General features: G+C 38.1%; 1 long non-coding RNA gene across 1 annotated transcript in view; it reads left to right on the top strand.

Annotated features, from left to right (window-relative positions):
- Positions 1 to 3,336: 3,336 nt before the first annotated feature.
- The window catches only part of LOC106961973 (uncharacterized), a 23,484-nt gene continuing 7,842 nt past the window's right edge, over positions 3,337 to 18,978 (top strand). Inside the window, exons 1-2 of the long non-coding RNA XR_001427866.1 lie at positions 3,337 to 3,347; positions 13,883 to 13,891. This is a non-coding gene — a long non-coding RNA (uncharacterized LOC106961973). The remainder of the gene's footprint in view (positions 3,348 to 13,882; positions 13,892 to 18,978) is intronic.

Below are 18,978 nucleotides of genomic sequence, written 5' to 3' on the forward strand. Positions count from 1 at the left end.
GACCACTGTGCAGAACCACTGCTGCATCCAATTATGTCTTCTTCTTCTTTTTATTTTTTACCAGATTTTATTTAACATTGGACTAATTTCATTTACTGGATGGATAACTATAATCTGAGGAAGTCCAACATGGGGTTTAAGGTAATTGCCCCTTAAATTTAATTACCCTTGGCGGCATCAACTGTCATCAGACCATATCTGATAACTGGCAATCTGTACAGGAATTTTGACCTTCACGTCACTAGATAATCAAAGGGGAATTCAATGCAAGAAGTAGTGGCAGCCATCACATAGTCACACACACATTTATACAAGCAATTAGTGAGACAAAAAAAAAAAGAAAAACAAACTAACAGTTACAATAGACCTTCACATGATGGTAGAATAGTGTTTTCCCACCCATACTAGAAGGTTTTCAAGTGACCTGTTAAAGGTCCTACCAAAGATACAAATTGATGGCATTCTCCTTTACGGTTTGCTGTTACAGAGCTGAATTCATGGCACCATCAGTTATGGCACCATGAATCCGTACGTGTTTACATACATATCAATCTGAGTGCCACTTAAAAGTGATAACTATTAAGTGATAACTTTTTATAAGTCATGAATGGATACGAACATATGTGGATATGTCCATACAGTACATACTGTCTTTAATGTTTGTTACCTTGTCCTTCATCCAGTTCTGTAATGATCTGTAGGTTATTTAGCAGTATATTTTTTTTCTATGAACTTGCTGTGCCCAAGAGAGGAATACAGGATGGAGGAAGACAGAGCAGCCACGCTGACAGAGATTTCACAAAGTAACATACCTGGTTTGGAGTTACTGCAATCAGTTAAAAATGACTGTAAATCCTAGTCACAGTTATAATCCACCATTTTATTATTTGTGGATGATTAGCATAAGATGGCTTTGTATTTTATTTCAACTTATAAAGTGAAGTGAATTAACATGGCCACTTTCCACATGTAGGAATGATGAGAAAAAGGAAGAGCAGATTTCTTGACATTTCTACAGTCAGCCTTTTCTCAGAACGTCTTCAGAACTAAAACATCTTTAAATGTGAGGAGGAGATGTTATCTGAAAACATACTGAACAAATTAGACTTCACTGAGTCATTGTTGTTCAAAAAAAGTGAACCTGGTGAATATTTCAATTATGCAGCTGTACATTTTGTAGCTTTAGGCCAACATATGAAATCATTATGCATTTCCTCCTGCACAGCAGATGACCGACTGTTTGATCACCAGGAATCACTTGGATCCAACACTGTGCTTTTATGTTTTCTGCTGTGGAACAGAGATAACACTTGACTTGGCACTGAAATAAACATAATAAATGTATTATATCATATGAAAACAAATTATCATTTTAGTGTAGCAAGAGCAGCCATACCTGTTGTTGTTTTGCTTTACTTTGACAGGTTAGCAGTAAACCTGTGGTAAAATGGACCCCTTTGTCTTCAGACTTGACAGATTTGTTGCTCTGACAAACGTTTTTGTGATTTGAGATGAATAGTCTGATTATATCTCAAGAAAATATGTTTGCTTTTTTTTATCACTCTTCATATTTATTTGTATGCATTACAGTTTCTCATGAGATTATTTCAACCTCAAAATTTTTTTCAGCTTGTATCACTACAACCACAACAGAGATTGTGTATGTAATGATGCATCCACCATCTCTGTTGATACAACTGTTGTACAAAATCACAGAGTTTTTGTACAATAGTTCAACAAAAAGTGTGCAATATTCTGCAAGGAAAAAAAACTGTTTCTAAAAATCTTTTTATAAATAAATGTTTGAAATCTATTTGTATACACTTATAGAAGAAGCAAAACATGTTATTTGCATTATTTAAAGAAACATATAAAACATTCCAATTAGCTAGCATTTGTATCACTACAACCACAACAGAGACTCACAAAATTATGAGTCAAATTTACATTAATCACAAATATGACAGAAAATACAGCAAACATCTACAATACACAAGAAAAAAGAAGAGAAATGTTTTAAATGTTTCAAATTGTCAAAAAAAAGTTTTTCTATGAGCAAAGCAATACTAGATAAGATGTGAAGTTTTCACCTGATGAAGGTTACCATCACTCACAAACTAAGTCACAGCTCTTAGTTTACAGCACAGATAAAATGAAACTCATCATAATCAGACTTGATGAACCAGAGATGGTCTCCTTCTTTCTCCATGGCTCCACTGGTGTCACAGTTTTCTTTTGGTACATTGTGACCCCAGTGTTTAAACTCTACAGCACTGTCATCAACACAGAACCAGTAATGGAGAGAGGAGGAGGTGTAGTGAAGGCAGAGCCATACGAAAGGACTGTTGGTTTTCTCAGCCTCCAGTTCAGCAAAGGTCTGCATCTGTTTATCCAGGATGGAGGCCAGCTCTTTGTGGTTATGTCTACAGTAGCTCAGGGCTTCTTCCCAGGTCTTGTTTTGGTCAATCAGTAAAAAAGGTGAATCATAAAAAAAATGTAAGCCTGTTTTATATGACAGAAAGTCAAGTAACTCCATACAAAACAGCACAGTCAGAGAAGCAATAAGTTTATAGCAGGTGTGCGAATGATCTCATGGTCTGACTGCTGATTGCAGCAATACACATTATTAGCAACAGTAGAGGGCCCCAAAACCAAATTTCATTTAGGGCCCCATGGATGATTGGGCCAGTCCTGTTCCCCCATCAAAGTCATCTCACCACCAGGGAGTGGTCAGTGGACAGCTCTGCCCTGTCTTCACCCAAGAATGCTAAGAGCACATATGGACACCCTGATGTCCATATGTGGACCCTGATGTCCATATGTCAAACACCATGGTGTTTGTCCTTAACAAACACCATGGTGTTTGTTAAGGACAATCCATAATGAGCACAGAAGTCCAATAACAGAACATCACTCTGGTTTAGATCAGGGTGGTCGATCCTCCCAACCACACTCCTCCAGATCTCATTGTCATTGACCATTTGAGCGTTGAAATCACCCAGCAGAGTAAGGAAGTCCCCAGGAAGGGCACTCTCCAGAACCCCTCCAACATCTCCTAAAAAGGTGGGTAATCTGAACTGCTGTTTGTCACATAAGTATAAACAGCAAATGACTGAGGACAGAAGGTACGACTGAGTTCCAGTTTTTACAGGAATTTCAAAGACTGGGTCAGGAATCGCAGGAGATGACTTAAGATATTATCTTAAATCATCTGGACTGTCTGACTATGGGAGATTCAAGGTCATCACATAAGTGTCATTGAAAAAGCATTCTATCTTTTTGTTGGAGTTGCAGGTGTCACAACATTCTGTAATTCCACACTTACTGTATAACAGTTTAGAAAAGTAGTTGTACTGTCTCGTGTTTCCTTTGGTAGGTAAATGACAGGACCAAGGTTACAAATAATACATGAAGACTTCTAACATTGTTCACAATAGTCATCTGTGTACAGCTCATAGTCTGTTAATGACATATTGGGTCAGACAGTGTGACATATAAAACAAAAAGACTCCTGGCTTGTCCCGATGTACTACATCCTTCATTTTCAGTGTTTCAATTATTTCATTCTGAACTGCAAAAACTTCATCTGGGGGAAAATATCTTCCTGCATGGTGCATTGCTGTAAAGAAAAACCTCACAAACAATGGAATCTCTGAAAAAATTCAAATGCTGAGCCACAAACCTTCTGGTAATAATCAAGTTCATAAATGCTATGTGTTGTAGCATTCATCCAACATTTGAAGAATGAGTTGGAAAATTTGCAAATGTACATGGTCGGCTCAAGATTAATATCCACGCTGTCAAAATCATCTGTGTCATTTTGAATTTCATCTGATGAGTTTTCGTCAACTGAAGAGGATTCTTCTGATGATGAATCCTCTTCATCCTTTGGTTTCACATCCAGGTCCTTTATATTTCTGGGAAGACTGGTAAAGACACTTTTTTGTAATGTCTGTGTTGATAAAGAGTTAGCTGTGGTTGTTAAAGTAACTCACTCAACCTGTGAGCAAGCAAACACATCCAGGTCCATTTGGTCATGAGGAACATTGAGACTTTCAAAAACAACAAAGTCTCCTGATGCCTTTACTGTTAAATCCATAGTTGTGGTTTTGACGGTAACTTTCTCATCCTTAGAGGAATCTTCCATGTCCTTTTGGGCTTCAGGGTTCAATGTCCAAACCAAAGTATTTTGATCTCTCATCCTCAGAGCTCTCTACTAAAACGTCTTTGCCTCTTATGCTCTATCCTAACAACTTTTCAACTCCCGTCGTAACAAGAAATCCAAGGTCCCATCAATATAAAAAATCCTCTTGACTTGGTGAACAGTTAAAATGGTTTGTAAAATCAGTTTGAAGTCGTCTCTCTGGAATCGATCTACCTCCAACCAAGTTGAGAAGCAAACTGAGAATTCTTGTATTTCCACTGATAATGATAATCTCTTTGAACCTTTATGACTTCATCGATGACATCATAGGCTGCTCACACTGCAGTCTGAATGGACCAAATTTTGATTTTGGGAGTGCAGCTGTTGAATTAAGGGACAGGCACATGGCAGTGTTGTGTTTATTTGGTTTTAAATCAGCTGGTCAGAGGAATCTGACAGATGGTGTATTGAATAAGTAAATCAGTGCTGTCCAAACTTTCCTTCTGCAGTTTTACCTAAAGTAATTAACTGCAGCATCTAGTTGTTTTTTTTCCCTTCAACAAGAGAATCAAAATACCAAGAGATTGTTTTTGATAAAAAGTGTTTCAGAATATGTAATCTCTTTGAATATACATTTGGCTTTTTAAATTGCTTTCATGCAGCAATGTTCTGCTAGAGATAATACAGGACAGCAGTTGGCTTGAGATAATCAGTTATAACATCTACCCTGTGCCATAATAATGGCACAGGGTTATAAGAAAATAACGATTGAACTCCTTGTTTTTCACAACAAAAAACTTTTTCTTTTTTCTTTGGCTTACTGACGTTTAACTCACATGGGGATAACCCAAGTATTATTGAGTTAACCCAATAATACTTGGGTTATTGGGTTAAAAATACTTGGGATAACCAAAGTTATCCCAAGTATGTGTCTTTAAAGTTCCAGAGGTCCTGGTACACTGACAGATGGTGAAATTCACTGGTCTTAACTGACCCAATAAAACTTAAGGTGCTTCTTTCCTGAAATGATCCCACAGTTAATCAGCAAAAACTTTTTGTGACTATTCCATACACTTTCTGTCTCACATCACGATGTGGAATCCCAGCCACTGTGAGAAATGTATAAATAATTATGGGGTTTTTTTTTTGAAACAGCTGGAAAGAGTGAGAGATAAGATTAAGGAACAGCTGGAGTTAGTTCACTTGATTTAGGCCTGACACATTCACTTGTTCACTCATCACTCTAACAAATTACAGCATATGCTGCAGTTTCGCATGTGAACTTAATATGACTAATTGTTCAACTGCTTTTGTGATGTATTTTTTCCTCTCTAAAATAAGCATATACCAGCAAGGAGAGCAGGAATGCAGACTAAGACATTTGCATATTGTAGTTTGGAGATTAAATTCACTACTTGCTCTTTCTCTTGGCAGTTATTTTACCATGATTTCTTTTTATAACATTTCTGGTTGGTTATGTCGTTCCATGTACGCTTTCCCTGCCAGCATCTTGCACCCTGCTGTTATGTGCTGGACTGTCTCAGGGGCCTCCTTGCACAACCTACACCTTGGGTCTTGTCTGGTGTGGTAGATCTGAGCTTCTATTGCTCTGGTGTTTAGGGCCTGTTCCTGGGCGGCCAGGATGAGGGCCTCTGTGCTGTCCTTGAGTCCAGCTTTTTCCAGCCATTGGTAGGATTTCCTCATATCAGCCACTTCAGTTATTTGTCGGTGGTACATCCCATGTAGGGGCTTGTCTATATATATATATATATATATATATATATATATATATATATATATATATATATATATATATATATATATATATATAAACACAAAAGAGAAGCATCAGCTAATCTGGTATGAAATTGCCTGATTGATGTAAAACGTTCCTTCCACCAATGCTTCTGGCTCAGTTGAAAGTTCTTCATTTTGTACTTCCATAATTACCTCATCTAGTATTTGTAAAGCAGAACAGGATTCTGCTCAAACTCAAACTTTTTTTAGTTTTACATCATGTTACAATGTTATTCCTTCATCATAAACATACCTGAAGTGTTGCTTTGATTCTCTCTTTTTCTTCTTCTTCCCAGACAAAAAAAAACAACAACAATCTTTTCTTATCCCCAGTGTAGCAACAACTGATTGTTTCTCTTTATTAACCTATTATGCTGATTCCAGCTTCAGACCATCAAGGTAGAAACACAATCAGCAGTTGGCTAATGAGCGAACTGGGTGCTCATGTTATCGTCTCATTGTTGGATTCATCCCCATAACTGGGGAGTTATCCCCCCAGATAAACTCCTGCAAGGCTGCAGCCTGTTTATTCAACAACACCAAACTCTTAAGCTGCTCCCTTGATTGAAATGATTGTAAGTGGTTTTTCACAGTCATCATTGTTAATAGAAAACAGCAGAAACAAGTGCACTTGTGGCTTTTAAGTGTTCAAGGGGGGCCTAAAAATACACTGATGGAGTGGGATAGTTCAGCAGAAAGCACTTGCAGGTTCACATGCTTGTTGGAAGTTTCATCTCAGAGAGGCAGATCCTGAAAGCCAACAATCATTCTGTTCAAACTGTAACATCCTCAGTTCAGTTTGTTGAAACCGTTAATAGGTTCCAACATATCTCTATTTCTTTAGTGATGCTTCATACGACATTGGCTTACCCCCCCATTTGAAAGAAATAGTGTTTGTATGACATGTAAAAATGCTTCAGTCTCACTGTGACGTTTTTCCCCCTATTCCTAGTCAGGTTTGTGATGCAGCTTCCAGCTTTGATGTTGTTAGAAAAGCAATAAAAACTCACTGCCTCAAGATGAGATATTTTAATTGGTTTTATGGACTAGACTTAATTTAGTTTGGCTATAACATTAACAGTATTAAAATGTGCCAGTTGCTTGGTTAAACTGCAGAGCTTCGATTAGCCACACAATTCTCTCCTCCTTTTTGGACAGTTTTGTGTGGAGAGCGGCTCTTTAAAAGTCTTCACACCCTTGGTGAAAAGTCAGGTTTGTGTGATTAAAAAAAACAATAGCATATTAAATCATTTCAAAATGGGGGAAAATAATGTAATACAATTTTTTTTCTCCTGTGAGTTGATGTTTTATTGTTTTGAATATATACTTGGAGTTCCTGTGATGATGACAAATGAAATAACTCTTTGTCGTCTTGCTTTCTACCAGTTATTTGAAAATTTGGAGCCCAAACTGTCTGTATTTGGAACTGTTCAGAACTTCAGCTCCATCTAAATAAAATTAACCTCAGCTCATAATGCTGCCACCACCATATTTCACAGTTGGCATGTTTCTCTCTCAGTGATGGAGTGTCTTGTTCTGTATTAACCTTACATTGATGGCAACCACGGCAACCATTCGGCTGTGCAGCCCCTCCTAAGAGCTGCAATTTTCAAGCTTCTGCCTCACAGAGCAGCTTCCCCTGCAAGTCTCCCACTCAGCTCCTTCAGACTAGTCAGCAGCAATTAGCAAAATCCTGGTGGAACTTCACATTTTCTGAGCTCATCGGGTCTACTTTTCATTGTAGCACTTGTAAAAACATTGTTAAAGGATTAAAAGAGGAGCCATGTTATGATGACTGCTTTGAAGGCGGAGTTTCAGAAAGAACAGGAGTTTTTAAAGAGACAGAGGACAAATTTTAAGGTGTTAAATTACAAAGTCAAATTTCTTTTTAGTCATATTTGATATGTATAGCATTTTTATAGCAACTTAAGGTACACATACTTGATTGGGCTATATGGCATTACGTGCCTAAAAAATACATAATACTGACCTTTTACACCTGTTTTCATGAATCATGACACATTATTTGTAAGGTTTTGGGAGATTTAAAGCTGCAGTACATAGCTTTTATAAAGACAATTTTGTTTTTTACATATTTGTTAAACTTGTCACCATGTCGTGACAGAATGCTATGAGGCAGATAACCTGTGAGAAGATCGATCTCCTCAACCTGCTCCAAGAGCTGATTTTGCTCTCTGAAGAAATGCGCTGCTCCTGACCAAATCAGAGTCAGGAGGGGGATTGTAGCGCTGTCAGTCAACCTCATGTTCTCACTGCTAAATGTGCTAATAGTGGAGAAACAACTTACTGCTACAGGAAAACCATTTATCCACTGTCCTAGTTAGCACTGGGAGAAGTCAGAAGAGCTTCGTACTTTTACAGATTATTCATCTCATACCATACTGTCAGGACAGTGTGACAGTTTCAACAAATATATAAAAAGATACACATTCAATGTGTAATGGTGTGTACACTTTAAAAGATAAAACTCCAGAAGGCCAAATTCTAAAAAAGAAACCATTCCTGTCTATGTCTCTGTGCTTCATCTCATGTATTGCTCTTTTATTATTCACACTTTTCTACACTCTATAAACGGAAAGTGAATTTAAGCCTTTGAGTATGGTTAGCAGAAGGTTAAACAGTAAGACAATTTGACACAGCCATGGACTGACCGCCACTATAACCAACCATTATGACACTGCTGTTACGGTGAAGTCAGCCCTTGAAGAAGGGCAGGCTTGAACTATATGAATAAATAAATAGGATTTGCCGGTAGAGATGTAGATTTCTGGAGAGCTAATTCCAGTTGCTGTCAGTGCAGTAATTGTAATTTGTTCCCCTCCAAATTTTCACAAACTGTTTTTTTTCTTGAGGTGATTCTACAATAGTAGATCAGAAAAAAAAACAATAAACTTTTCTTTAAAAGATTGCTGATCTGAGTTTTTAGAGCTTAAAATAAAAACCAAGAAAAAGTTAGACAGTCAACTTTCTTATCAGAGTAGTTTAAAACTGTGGGGCTAATCTGAAGTTTCCAAAAAAGTAAGCGCTAAATGACCTGTACAAAAAAAAAAAAAAAAAAAAAAGTATTTGCAGTTAGTGAGCATGTTGCTGGTGATCTACATTATGTGAACAGTTGCAGAAGTGGTGCAGGGCGTCCTTTTAAATGAGGATTTTGCATCTACTACAGGCTGTCAACAAGGAAAATGTCTGAGAGCAGAGTGACTGTGAGAGAGAGATGAGTCTGAAAACCATGGAGTTATTATTGTAATAATGTAAAAAAATGAATTATGTAGTTATGTATTATATGATTGAGTATCTTAAAGTCTTATAACAACAGCGAAAACATTTAAAACTCTGTCAGAATAAAGCTCTAAACAGCTGTTCTGATCCTCTGTTTGGACTTTTTAAGTTTCAAATTTGAATTGAAAAATGCTTTGATTCCAAATGGAAATTGTTAGAGAATTTTTGGTATTATCATTTTATTACTTTAGTTTATATTCAGTCTTATGTTAATTAGTTTAAAGTGTTCTCTTCCTTATGTGTGTATGAACTGACCTGGAGGTCAGGACTGTCTGTTTCATCTTCATGTGTAACAGTTAACTCTGTGTTTCCCAGACCTTAATTCTTATCAACCAGAATACCTCCTAACTGCCTGTGAGCAGTCGTATTTTGTCTCTTGTTTATCCTCCCTCTTTGTTGACAGTTTGACCGAGATTTGAACCGGGCTCAGACCGTAGATCAGTTATCACACCTGGAACTGAGTTGCTGGTTGTTTTGGTTAAATGTTTTACGACCTCTGTTGTTTTTACTGACTGCCCCCTGTGACTGTTTTTCTTTGACAATAAAAGAAGGAGCTCACGTGAAAGCAGATCAGAACTCTCTGTGAACGGCTGAAGAAGTCGTTGATGGAGATTTCTCCTTTTGCAAAAGCTTGTCATAAAATTCATATACGTTGTCTGTGGTCTTTTTTATAGGTTTGAGAAAAATACCTAACAGAAATTAAACGTCAATTGAACTCATTTCAATTTAGATGATTCAAAGAGTTATTGCAGATAACTCTTTGGTTATCTGCAATAACAAAAGACAATAACAATAGTGGTGGTTGTTAGCAGGAAAGATCTCTTGTAGCAGTCTGTAATAACAGCAAATCTGAAGATGCCTCTGATGCTGCGGCTCCAACAGATGACAGCAGCAGAGATGATGCTCTCAACAATAGACTGATAGAAGATCTGCAGCATCTTGCTGCAAACCTTGAAGGATCTTATTTTCTTCAAGAAGTCCAGTCTGCTCTGTCCCAGATCTCTGATTCCTTCTTGCAGTTACTGCAGACATTTCGTTCATGCCAGTTTCCACTTGCTTTTCAAATGTGCTAAACACAGATGCAGGAGATTAATGCAGTTGCATGTCCTCCTCCCAGCATTTTTACTTTCTGATGATCAATATATGTTCTGTATATTTGTGAAACCATACAGGCTAAGTTGCACCTATTATGCTGCTCATCTGCTCACTAAGAGTTCACTAAGTTAAAACCAGATTCTTGAAATGCTCCTATAAATCTACTGGGAGCCATTTTGCATCAGGAGCTTGGTCACATGAAAAAATATGAAAGATTTAGTCAGGAGCCTGGAAACAGCAGGCTGCATCCGGTCTTGGGAAGTTTTGCTTAGAGTCTATTACAATAATTCAAATGAAACAAAGCAAAAAATAAATTAAAATTTAATTTCAGTCTGATTAAACCAAGTCTGTCAATGTTTTTCAAATGAAGGAAACAATTACATAATTTTTCAAACCAACATGATTTGACCTGATTTTCAAACATAACTTAAACTTGAGTCAGTAGTTATCCCAAGGTTCCTAATAGCAGATGTTACCAAAACACCAATATGCCCAAGGATTTTGGTGTTTAATCTTTAGGTATTTTTTTCTGGTGGAAAGATTGTTATTTCAGTTTTTTTAATATGCATAAAAAAACTGTCTGACTTTCAGCTTTTATTTGAATGTAGGAGTTTTAGTAAAATGTACAGATTTGAAATATGCAGCTTGATATGATCTGCATAATTACAACAAGAGATAACTATTAGTTGGCACTCTACAAAGCTAGCCGTTTTGAAAGAGTAGCCAGAGGAAAGCTATTGCTGAAAGAACGCCAAACGAGGTTTTGTCTTTGCTGCAAACCATGTAGTGGAGACAGCAAACATGTGGAGGGACGGGCTCCGCTCAGATGAAACCATGTAACCTCATTGTAGTTCAATCATTGTAGTTTGTTGTAGTCAAAACATGATAAAGACTCAAGATTTATACATATTTTGTGAGATGCTATGTTTCTCCATAGCCACTGGATTTCAGGATTTTGTGTTTTGTGTGTTCCAGGACGCATCATAAGAAGGATCATATTGAGGAGGCTGTGTCATTTCTGCTCCTCTGTTTCTGCCAGCCGGTGCTACAGCAGCACAGGCAGACTGTGACCTCCATGTCATTACTGTGATTGGCAGAGTGACAACTGCTTTTTCAAGCTGGAATCGTGTCTTTATCAAATCTTAAGAAAAGAATATTAACAATAGAGAAATGTTTTTTTGTTTAATGTGCCAATTTGTCCAAGAAGCAAGATGAAACAGTTGCTGTGGCGCTATCTAAAGTTGTGGCGCTCCATTATATTCCGTCCATCTGTCTGTCTGTCCATGGTTAAACTCTGTTTGAGGCAGCCTCATCCCTGACGTGGAAAAAGCTTTTTACCCATTTCAATCTCAGAGGCCTCAGAATTCAAACACTATCCTTAATTTGATTTTCCTTACATCACTTTGGGTTTGTTTACTTCAGTTCTCTGTCCAGTTTTTAATTTCTCTTTTTCTTTATGTTATTTGTGTTTCTCTCGCTTACTCTTTTACTATTGTTTTGTTTTCCTTGTTTCAACAGTTTGACCTACAAACTGTCCAGCAGTTCATCTATATTTTCTGCAGTTTTTCTTTCTCTGCTTCTTGTTGTGTTTGTGGACTTATTAGTGGCAGTTATTAACACTCTTTCCCACAATGTCCTGGGTTCAAATATTGGCTTTTAAATGTTTCTACTAAAACATGTCTCACATGAATGTGAGCAGTGAGCGTCTTCTGGGGCTCAGATGAGGCTCACTGCTCAGGGCACCGCACCCTCTGGGGACGGCACAAGTAACATTGAAATGGATAAATGACACAAGACAAACTCATTGTAGAAAGAGTCTGATCTAATCCCACCGTCCAACAACAACAGAGAAAATCCCCCAAGGATTCAAAAACAAAGGGTTGATTATTTAAAAAGTAAAAGTCCTTATTTGGTGTTTATATCACCATCAACTGTTTAGGTTTCAGCATAATATCTTATACTGTCATGTTCATGATGAGTCATTTTCTCATTAAAATGCATTTGAGACATTGTCAGATCTCCCATGGCAACCATTTAGTGCAATGCACCGCCCGGGCGCCGCAGCTTGGGAGATCCATTAGAAGGGCCCGGTGCGCGTCCATAGTCGCATCCCCTGTGCCAGGGGTCACCAACTCCAGTCCTCAAGGGCTACCATCCTGCAACGTTTAGCTTCACCTCTGCTCCAAAATGTCTGAATTCCCTCACCAGCATTCATTCCTCTCTGCAATAGGCTGGAAACGAGCAGTTTATTTGATCCAGGTGTGTTTGAGCAGAGACGCATCTAAAAGTTACAGGATGGTAGCCATCGAGGACTGGATTTGGTGACCCTGCCCTATGCCGTTCTGCCTTCCGCCCAGTGGAGAACATTTCACAGCATGATACTGCTACCAAACCTGTGCTATCATTGGGATGGTGGGCTCAGAATGATGTGCAGCATTTTTTTTATTTATTTACTTTTTTATTTATGCATTGCATTTTACATCTGCCATAGACATCAAGTGAACACTGAGATTTCCAAAAATCACAGTCTTGTGGAACCAAGTTTCACACCTGAAACGTCTGCCTGTGAGTGTTTGTGCTGTGTTATGCTTTCCCCTGAGAAAAAACTAAACATTTAAGTGCTTAATCTGCATGGAATTCATGAACAAATTAGAAAATTGAAGCAACTGAGCACCACTTCCTGCAAATACATACCTTATAAAAATAAAAGGTATATGCAATTCATGCATATTAGTAAAGGAAAGTGAAGACAACCAATCTTCATGAAGGCTGGATTCTCAAGAGATGTTGAGCTTTCTAAGTAATCCCTTACAGTTAATTATTTAGATTTTCACTGACCTTTTGAATCTAACGATAATTGCTGATGAAGTCGAGTGAAATAGGAAGCGGTGCATCACTCCTTGCTAATTGATTTGGCTCATGCATTCGTTAACTTTTTTTCTGTGATCAGAATTATGACGGGACGTAATCATCCATCAGTTTTTGAGAGAAATGATTCTCAGCAATGCCTATAAAATTAAATGGTTGGCTATTCTCCCAAAGAAAGAGTGGCCAAATCTTGACCGAGATCCGAGCACTACCTCTCCGTCGGGATGCAGGGCCGTCTGTGGGAGAACATTCCAGGTAATCCAGGCTCTGACAGAGCAAGACAAAGAGGAGAATCTGAGGGAGACAAGACAGTACAGCTGTAAATAATGTCTATAACTCAGTAAATACCAGATCTCACAGCTTTCTGTTACACAAAGAGTGCTTCAAATAAATTTCAGTCTATTTTGATTCCATTTATTGATGAGATGATTCATTTGCTGAGTCTATATAAAGCTATGTGCTCTAGCAGTGGTGGTGCCTCAACTGAGACCAAAGTGAGGAATGTTCATTGTGTAAAAAAAACAAATCAGTCCTGTAGGCTTGCCTCTCATCTGAGCTCTTGCTGCAGTCATTATGCTGAACGCAGCCCACCTACTTTCTTTACCAACCAGCTCCCCACCAGCTGCAGTTTTCAAAGTGAATCATGCCATTGTGCATTTTTATTATGTTAGTCTAAAGTTTTGTGAAGTAGCTACTAAACTTTATTTTTCATTAGAGATGTACCAAAACTATACATGTCTGTCACAATAAATTTTGCTGGATGATAAATTGTTCCAGAAGTTATTGCAATAAACAATAATATTATTGTTTTGAGACCATTGTTACAAAATACAATGCTAATGACAAAATAATAACACATAAACACATTCTAAAAGATCAATGAACTTTAATTCTAAGGAATATTTAACACTGGAACTGGAAGATGGTTTAAATCTCCAAAAGAAATAAAATGAATTATGAAGTATTTGGACACTAAATTGCCCTCCACTTTATCTGATTCAGTGGCGTTAAGAACAAACAAAGGTAAAAGTTTTGTAAAATAGCTAAGTATGCTATTCATGTGAATCATATCATATTGTAATGAGTCATTTGAGATGATAGGGGCATATGATTAGCATACCTCGGGGCCTGTTTGTGTGGAGAGTTTTCTGAGCATGTTTGACAAGAAGAGACCCCAGGGAACATAGTTCCATTCTCAACAAGAATGGAACTTGGAGTTCACACTCTTGGATGGAGTTCAAACTGTATGCTGAAGTTTGAATTCTTAAAACTGTATCTACAATGCAAACATAAGTTTCAAAGCGACATTAAGAGTTATAGTATTTTGTACTGCAGGTTTCCATTTCCTATTATCAGGGTATCTTTAAAGTAAATTCCACATTAGCTGAGCCCTGAATGGACTGCTGCAGGGATTAATCAATGAGGAAGAGCCACAGCTCTGAATGTGTGGCTGAGATTGTGCAGTCAATGCACTCAGTTGTATATAAATGGATGCGGCTTGTCCACCAGTACCAATAGAAAACCATAAGACATGTGTTTCTGGGTTGCGCCTCTGACATAACAAAAAGTGGTGACACTGAAAAACCCAGTTCCCATGGATACAAAAATTACATAATCAGATACATCTCTCTGTTTTTGTCAGGCTTGTGTAATCATGCTGTCTCCCCTGTAGTTTATCTGTTTATTTGTTAACTTTTTTTTCTTATCAGTTGGTTTCTTTGCTTGCTCGATGGTTGCATAGCTGGAGATGTTTTAATTAGACTCCTTTTCCTGTTGTCTGATTCATTCCAGGAACAGTAGAGTGCCGGGCTTTTGACTATTAGCCAAACAATAATAGTGAAATGAGCTTTCCACTTTAATAATTATACAGAGTAATAACAAAATAGTTAGCACACTGTTGACACGCTGCACAGTGATAATGACTCTCTCATGTTTTTCAAATATTCTATAATCACATTCCACTTTGAGCTTTTAGCACGAAGGCTTGTCGAATTTAATTAGACAGAGGAAATGAAGAGTTAAAGCAGCTCAGTGGGGTGTAGGAGGCCCATTGCAACCTGAACTGATCTGTCTGCATGTTTGTCCATCTTTGTCTCTGCAGCTTGACATGTCTAAGGTAACTTCTCCTCCGACTGCTAGATATCCATGAAAGATTCATGACAACTGAGACCGCCACTTATAAATCTATTATAATAAAACAGACATGTTCAAATGATTCCAGCCCACCTCACTCCCAACCACCGACACTTCCTCAGTTCACATAATGCAATCAAAAAAAAAAGTTCACACAATGCAGACAGAGCAGAAGTGAATCACTATTAAATGATGATTGAATGTTTAGTGAGACAGAGAGATGTGAAGAACTCTGCACATGTGGCTCCCCAAGAAAGGTCATGTCCCAGAAATTACTAGAGGGAGAGGTCTGTGGGCATGCATATCCTTCAATGTAATTAATAAAAGCACAGCTTCTAAAAGCTTATTTATGAAGGCCCTTCACATGTATGATTTTATTTCCCTGGCAACAGCTTTGTGTTTAAATATAGAATAAGACAACCTCAACCAGACTCCACACGGACTAAATTTTGGTGAAGAAGAGCTTGAGAATGAAAGTCGTTGTTAATACTCTAAAATCATCCTCATGGGGGAGGGAGTGTGCTTTCTCTAGCCTGTCGCAGCTATCTGTTTCTTTTATATTTTAGAACCATTTTTTTTTCTGAAGAAGAAAAATAAACCATTATCCGCTCAGTGTGGTCGTTCTCCCTCTCTTTTATGTCTACATTATGCAATCATGCATCTCTTTCATTCCAAGCCTGGGAGGCTGCGGATCTGGAGGAGGATAGAGGACCTCAACAGGTGGAGATTTTTATTCTAGGGATAGAAGGAGGAGGAAGCGGAGGGGGGAGAAGAGGGCAGTGAACTGCTCCTTAATAACAAGCCCTTTGATCTGCTTATGCAGCCTTGTTTCTTGCCTCTGAGAAAAATTCAGCTTATGACATCCAGTCCCAGTCGGCCAACATGACCCCTTGCAGTAGGCTATCTTCACCATCTGTCTGCAATGGGACCACAAGGCAACACTTGGGGAGATGCGGGGAGAGAGGGAGGCAAAGGGAGGGGGTGAGGAAAGGACGGGGTTGTCAGCGCTCCCCGAGGACCCCCAGCGCTGCAGTTTTCATCTGTTAATTATGTTTAATTGAGACTGTATAATTCACAAGCGTCGACTCTGTTTTCCCTTTTTCCACCGGGGGGGCCTAAAAAAAAAAAAAAAAAAAAAAAACTTCGTGACGCAACAAAGCAATAAACGTTTCCGCCCAGTAATTGTGCAGAAGGACCGCGCGGCGTTTCACACGGGGGACAGCCAGATTAGGGTACAACAGATATTGATTTTTTTTTTTTCTTTCTCAGTGCGCAGTTGACGAGGAGCGGAGGCGCGAACGAGCGGCGCTCGTTTGACGCGGAGTCAGGCGTCACCGGGGAGCGCGAGCGCACACAACAGCTTGACACTATCGTCGCCGGGAACGCACGCACGCGCGCGGGTTTGGCTTGGGTGAGCACAAGGTGGTGATGCCACGACAAGTTGTGCTGTGCACGTGCGCCCAACCGCCCCGTGCGACCTCATTTTTCCGAGAATAGGCGATACTCGCTCGGTAAAGCGACAGCAAGAGAGAGAAGCCCACGAGGACATAGAAGAAGAACGCGTCAGTTTTTATGCGCAGTTAAGATATACTTATTTAAGACAGAAAAATAGGAATAAGTGTGCGAGTTGTTGTAGTAGAGTGCATGACATCAGCCAGGCCATTTTTTACTTAATTTAAAACAGAAAGAATTGCTGAAATAATAATAAATTATATTGTAATATAATTGTACCACACTACACTTTTAAGAAATATATTAAATAAAAGTATGCATTTATAAAATATGTATTTGCTCAAGTGTAGCAATGAAACAAAATGCTTTTAAAGATAGTTTGCTTATATTTTAAAATATATGCTCAAAATAAATGTTTTTTAAAATTCACTTAAAGCTTACTTTAAAAGTAAACTATTAAATATACTGAAGTTTCAGTAAGTTTTAAATTGCATCTCAGTGTATACTTTAGGCTAATGAAGTATGCCTTTTTAGGGGCCTTAATAATCTTTTACTATTTTGTTAAAATGGCAAGGAATTAAATGAAAAACCATTATAGTGGAACTTAATGCAATGTTGCTTAATAAATATGTTAGGCCTCAAAACAAACATTTACAGATTAGTGACACAGGTTCTACAACAAAACCAATGCTTGTCCTTAACACTTAAATGTAGTAGATATCTTCAGTTTTACATATCTCCGAATATGGTCTGTTGTTTTCAGTTTTTTAACTAAAACAGGGAAGCTGCCTTTACCCAACCCATTTTCAGATGTATGACGTAAAATCTATTAGAGAACGGCATTAGCTCCAGTTCAGACTCCAGACCAGAGGGTGGCAGTAATGCACACTTTCAGTTTGTTTTAAACGCGCGATAAGAAGTAGAACAGCCTCATCGTGAAGCTGGGGAGAAGAGATGCTGTTCAAATTCGCAATTTTTACTCCATAGTATTACCTTAAAAGTAGAGAGGGCCTAGTTAGTAGTTTTGGTAAATTCTAGCTGGTGACCTCCTGCTCCGAGTTAGATGATAATACAACAGGACAAGAACTGGGAGGAAATGAAATCTGAGTCACAAAAGGAGCTCGAAGGGATCAAGGCTGTTTGCTTCAAAATGCTAATTATCTTTGTTTAATTATAAACAGTGCAGTACATATATAAACAAACTTAAGTTGGTTTAAGAAATAGTTAGCCTTTTTTGGTGATTTTTATGCTTGTTATTATAACAGTCATTCAACTTTATGTTATAACTGCATGGAGGGTCTCTGTGTTGAGACTTATCATTTTCTTCATAAACTTAACTTGGTTTAGTTAAGCTCAGTATGCCAAAGAGACTTTGACATTGTGAGGCTGTGGTTATAACTCGTTCATCATTGTTTTTATCTTCAATATATTTTTGCAGTCTAAGCAAATTAAGATGAAAGAGGAAGCCAGGGATCAGGAATTAGAAAACCTAAAGACTTTCCTGTCTCAGAAGAGGTTCTGGCTCCACCAGATCACCAACCAGTTCTGAGGATGAACCTCCACATCGTCTTCATGATGGAAGGCTTTTTTTTTTTTTTTTTTTTACACTGAGTAGCTGACTACATTTCTAACAGCAGCAAAAACTGGTGTGTTTCCAACACTAAATGCGTTAAGGATTTAATACATTTGTTAAATTCTTAACATATGTCAAAATATTGAAAATAATTTGACAGAATTTATTCCCCTTGTTATTTGTTGTTGGCTTTCAGGGCACTGTGATGGACTGGTGACCTGTCCAGGGTGAACACTGCCTCTCATCTGATGGCTGCTAGAGATGGGCACCACCAGCCCCCCACACCACCCTGCAAGAATCAGCGTGTTCAGATCATGGATGGAAAGCTTTTAAGGTAGTTTGTCTCCCTTAAGTTCACACTTGAAACAACTTCATAATTAATACCAGCATCAACTGATTTTATGATATCGCTGACTATTTTTTTTCTACTTCTAACATGAACAGGCAAATAAGACACCCAGAAATGTTTTTTCACCCCAGGCATCCGGTCCCAGTCATCATCAGTTCTGATGTTGCCACATACATAGCAAGTAAACAACGTGTAAAGATCAGAACTTGAGGACCCGAAATTTCAGTCAGACACAGAATAAAAGTTAAGTACTTTAATTAGGGATGG

Source organism: Poecilia latipinna, unplaced genomic scaffold (genome assembly GCF_001443285.1).
Source record: "Poecilia latipinna isolate Pla-1442-1.1 unplaced genomic scaffold, P_latipinna-1.0 Scaffold1354, whole genome shotgun sequence".
Classification (NCBI taxonomy): domain Eukaryota; kingdom Metazoa; phylum Chordata; class Actinopteri; order Cyprinodontiformes; family Poeciliidae; genus Poecilia; species Poecilia latipinna.